The sequence below is a fragment of the Castanea sativa genome, chromosome 11 (genome assembly GCF_040712315.1).
Source record: "Castanea sativa cultivar Marrone di Chiusa Pesio chromosome 11, ASM4071231v1".
In the NCBI taxonomy this organism is placed as follows: Eukaryota; Viridiplantae; Streptophyta; class Magnoliopsida; order Fagales; family Fagaceae; genus Castanea; species Castanea sativa.
This window is the reverse complement of record NC_134023.1, coordinates 42,516,769-42,522,083: the sequence shown is the minus strand read 5'-3', so window position 1 is coordinate 42,522,083 and position 5,315 is coordinate 42,516,769. Positions and strand designations below refer to the sequence as shown.

At 33.8% G+C, this 5,315-nt stretch overlaps 2 long non-coding RNA genes across 2 annotated transcripts; both read left to right on the top strand.

Moving 5' to 3' along the window:
* On the top strand, nucleotides 1–3,581 carry LOC142615609 (uncharacterized). Its single transcript, XR_012840795.1, has 3 exons — nucleotides 1–1,434; nucleotides 1,665–1,729; nucleotides 2,643–3,581. It is a non-coding gene; the product is annotated as an uncharacterized LOC142615609 (long non-coding RNA).
* Nucleotides 3,582–3,585: 4 nt separating this feature from the next.
* LOC142615608 (uncharacterized) lies at nucleotides 3,586–5,054 on the top strand. The gene is made up of 3 exons (XR_012840794.1): nucleotides 3,586–4,472; nucleotides 4,634–4,680; nucleotides 4,792–5,054. It is a non-coding gene; the product is annotated as an uncharacterized LOC142615608 (long non-coding RNA).
* Nucleotides 5,055–5,315: the final 261 nt, after the last annotated feature.

Sequence of the window (5,315 nt, the reverse complement as noted above, 5' to 3'; positions counted from 1 at the left end):
TTTTGTTAAATTCTGTAATACAAAGAAGAAAAAATCATTTGACAACCTTCCAATTTGTTGGTGTTGATGATGAGAAAAGCTAGAAGTGCTAGTAAGATTGTTTGCTTGAATCTGCTTATTTTTACTGGTATTCCATTGGGGCCTATAAGATTAATTTAGAGATTTTCATTTTGAACGACTTATTTACAGAAAATAACCAATGGCTTAAGTAGTTTTGTTAATGGGATAATAATCTATATGAATGAATTCTTTCTTTTTTGCAATTTTTTTTGGTGTGGAGAAACTCAAAAAACAGAGCAAAGATTGAGGTCTACTGATATAGACATACACAAATCTTGAGATAGTCTTTATCTGAGTTGTGCCTTTCTTATCTTCTACTTATCTAAAGCTTCTAAATTGATGTCGAATTTGTTCAAACAATTTCAGCAAAACCTTCTGTTTTTTCGGTTTCTAATGCCCATTGCATCATAATCATGAGTCTTTCGGTTTCCTAGTGGTTTTTGCTCTTTGTCTACCTCCAACCACTTATGTGGTCTTTTGCTTATTCTTCTTTCTTCTCATCGTTGTCCACTTGCCCTGCAAGAAAGGATTTTTTTTTAAATGCATAGTTCATAAATTTTTTTTTTTTTGTTGGGGGTTGGGGGAGCTCTTTTCTTGTGCTAAAATGTTATTTTTAATAGATGCTTCATAATACTTCCATTGTGTGTGTACTTAAAAACTGTGTATCCAACTATGCTACAAGAATTAGCTTATTTTAATGGTATTCTCTTGGTTCCTTTTTAAAATACCATAGATATCATTGTTAATATTCTATCAATTTTGTAATACATTGACATTCAAGTTGGATGTTGATAATGTTGTCATTGCCTAATGGGATTCCTAAAATTGATTACTAGTAACTAATTATGATGTCATATATTTGTGGGATTCAAATTTTCTTTATGCTTTTGATCCCCTGAAATTTTTTGTAAAAGCATGAATCCATAAACTGTTGGACTTATCTTTGTAATTGCATCAGTCACTCTTGGAGTCCATGGGGGCTAATGGATCTACTGGATCTGAAGCTCTTGCTGCTTCAGAAAAGAATGCAGCTCTACTGACTGCAAGAGCTGGTTCCTTGGATCTATCTACAATTCCCTCAATATTCTGTGTTTCAGCTGCCCTTCAATATCCTGCTGGTGAGTCATGGCTTCTTTGTTTATGCATGACATAAGTATAAAATACTAGGAAGCACTGTTATGGAACGGGTATAGGTATGGGTACGGTACAGCGGCACAAATTTTTGAAAAATGCAACTATCCAGGTTAGTTAAGATTTTATTTCTGTTAGTCCCTTCTGATTTGATGTCAAAAATAAATGTCCCTTATAATCTGTTTGAACAGGTGCTCACATTGGACCCCAAAGCCTACAACATGCAGATTTGTTGTTGTTATGGTATCACAAATCATCCTCACTTTCCTATGTTACTATGTTATTTTTGAAGGCTAATTAAGTTTAAATGCACTATGTAAAATTTTGAAACTACTTTTGGATATAACACAACACCTACTTGTGGTATTTTTGTGAAAATAATATCGAATCTTATAGTTATTTTCCCGCAAAATCTATTTTCTTATTCTATTCTTTACATAATGAAAGTTTTTGGTGACTTTTCTTTTGTGCAGAGTTTTAGGTCATGGAATCTTGCACATGTAATTTCCTCTGAAACGATTTGTTCCCAAACGATTTGGTGAGCCTGAATCATTTACTACTTGTGTTTTATTGTCGGACTGTGCAGGGGAATGGTTTCAGGTTTTATGACTCCGCTACCCCAATTTCCCATGTTAAAAATTTTTTATGCTGATATATCTACTAGGGCAACGAAGTTGGATAAGGACCTAAGGCCATATTGTCTCTTATCTCTAGATATCGATATTCTTTTTCTAAAATTTAAAGGTTTCTTTATTGAATTAAGATGCAAGTTAAAAGAATTTGCTAGGGTGACATAGGGTTGAGATCAAAATTCTCTTTGGTTTTCTCAATAGTCTCATATCGGTACTTTTCTCCTTAGTGTGTTTTAAAAATTTTATATTGAATACAGATAACCTTGTTGCCGCTGTTTTTAGATTATATTTACAATTGAACTTCCTTGTTTCCAATTACCAGGAAGCAGGGAAGAGCTTGGCTTTCATTTTTAATTGGAATTACCTTTATATTTGTTGGGTAATATGCTAGTTTTTCTATTTGTTGTTTCGCAACTCCCACCATTCTTAGTGCATGTTATAAATCTCATTTTGAGTCACTCTTTACTGTTATTTATCATAATATTAGAAGTTTGCTTTAGGTTACCTAAGTTTTTGATTCTGCTTCTACCCTAATCACTTGTTTCCAATCTACTTTAGCTTTAATAATTGTTCATTGGGGTTTTTGATTTTCTCTTTTACTTTATTAATTTATTTTTCATTAAATGTTGCTTTTGTATTTATTTTTTATGTTGTATAATCTATTTAATTCCAGGGGTGATGTGTTTGCATCCTTTTATGTTTGCATTCTTTTATGTAAGGTTGATTTGATTTTGTCGTTCTCTTACTTATATTCTTCTGAGTTGAATCCCTCATTAGGGAACACTTGTAAGATGAGTTTGCCGCATTCTTTCATAACAGAGCCAAGAATAACGGCTGGCATAGAAGTCTCTCGCACGCAACGAGATGCTGCTGTTGGATGTCACCGTTCTGGGACGCCATGATCCTTCTCTCTGGAACAATCGAGGCCACTGCCTTCCTTCAGCTTTCAAAGGTAGCGGTTTTTCATGAACTATGTAGCTGGGTATGTGTATTTTCAGTTTGCTACATGTGATGGATTCAAAGCTTGCGCCTTGCACTGAAACTCTTGTACATTTGTCTATTTGTCTTGTTTCTATTGATGTTTTTTTTTTACAGGACACAGGAAACTTGTTGGACACGGCCATATGCGTGCCAACCATTTTCTGCTCCAAAATAAAAAGCTGAAACGCCCTACCTCTCACGCCGATCTCCTTCCACTTCTTCCTCTCTCGTCGATCTTCTTCTTCTTCCTCCCACGCCGATCTTCTTCTTCCTATCACGCTGATCTCTTCTTCTTCTTCAGCTCTTAGATCTATAATCCTATAACCCTTTTACAGTTTTGTCCCTTTGCCCTTTCTGTCCACATGTGCTTTTTATTGCTTTGTCTGCCTCACAGTGTCACACATTAAGAGCTCTTTTATCTCCACCCACCCACTTGAACAAAAGATGTGTAAATAGATGTTTCTTTTCATTTTTTTTTTTTGTCTTTCATGAGTTAAAAGTCTACCACCTATCAAGCCAGGTAGTCAACTTTTTACAATTCTTTTTTCATTATCTAGGTAGATAGTTTCAGTGGCTAGACTTTAAAATGCTTCTAATAGATTTTTTAACAATTATTTAAAAATAAATAATATTTTTGTTGTAAAACAAATTTTATAAGTTGGATATATATATATATATATATATCCCCGCTATACCCATGTCCTAATTTTTCAAAAATTTCCGTGTTGTACTGTACCCGTATCCATGTCCGTGCTTTTTAGATTGTAGCATATAGATTTCATGAGTAAAGTGTGCATATCTATGTTTTTATGTTTTTGTGTTTAGCCTATGTTTTCATATAATTTACACATGCTGTTTCTTTTTTAGGTTTTGACCTGTGATAATTAGATGGAAAATCAGTTTTTAATTTCCTGTTGCTTTGTGATGCTTTACGTGCTACCTTCGCCCATGTGGTTTGTCCACTATTCCTTTGGGATGCCCCAATATACTATTAATGTTGAAACCCCAATAGGCAGATTATTAATAACTTTCTTAACATTTACTTTATTAAAAAAAAAAAGAAAACCCTTTTTATTTGCTTTATTTCAATTTAAATCTTGGATGACAGTTTTGGAAAATGATAACTATTTATTTCAAAGACAATAATATCCCTATAAAAAGTTGAATCCTCTACGTTGGACTAATAATATGGGATGGATGCAAGCAGTAAGTCACAAGAAATAGGTCTCTTACGTGTTTTCATTTTGTTTAGAACTACTGATTTGATGGTTGATCAGGTTCTTGCAGTGCAAAACAAGAAGGAATAAAAGTATGCAAATCCCATTGAATTGAGCCAGTTTGTGGATTTCATCAAGCATGACAAACTCCAAACTGAGACCTTCATTATCGGGCCAAACTATAAGTTTTCATTGGTCCTATGTTCTGGAAAAACAAGTTCCTTTTTGATTTTTTTTTTGCTTGTATGTAATTGAAAACAATGTGAAGGTTTATTCAAATTTCTCGTTACAGTGATGTTTTGGCTTAGCTTGATTTTCAGGTGTCTCAAGGCTTTCATATAACCCCTCACTTTTCATGTTCTTTGAGCAACAACTCATATAGCCTTTGATCTCTTGACATGGGCTTTGATCTAATATCTTCAAATCAGAGTTCAAGTTGGTAATATCACAGGTTTAAACATATTTCTCTCTAAATATGTGAATTATCTCTAAGTTTCTAGAATGTTATGGCTGCTTTGTTTCAAAGCCGTCCCTCTTCCTCTCAATGTTTTCAAAATTCAAATCACCTAAAATTTTGGCTGCCAATTAATATGTGCTTTTCTTTGATCTCAGGTTCAAAAGATACAGTCTCTCACATTAAATATTGGAGTTGTTTACAGGTTTGTCTTCTATGTGTTTATTTGTAATTTTGAAAGTTATCTAAGGTGTTCATGTTCAAAAGCCATCTTATAGAATAATATTCTAATTGCATGATTTCCATATGTGATCAGTCTTTTAAAGAAACGGTTGCAATGTGTCTAGTGAAAGATCAAGCAAAGAGGCAGAACTTATTGAAACACACCTTTTTCAATCGTGCAAAGTCTCTTGAGATTTCAGTGAAGAAATGATTCGCTGCCTTGCCACCCCTTTGAAATCATGTAAAAGCCCTCCAGGTTACCCATCATATTGCTGAGATGCACCTTCCGTACTTTCACTTGTCCTGGTAAGTTTATCTCATGGCTATGGTTCATATTGCGGCTTAAAGATGTGCAACTTTGTAAAGAACGAGGTATTATCACAGGTCATAAACATTTGTCCACGCCATTAAATTTGAACTTAAAATGCATGTAGCGATATTTCTTTAATCTTTATCTATATTTACTACATATTTAATTCAATTGGATGCATTTTTTAAGAATTACTGATATAGGATCTCTCACTTAACTTTAGTTTAGGGATGACAACGGGTTAGGTTCGGGCCAGGTTTAGGAATATCACAGCTCAGTAATTGCAGTTGTAAGTTTTGTTTATGGAA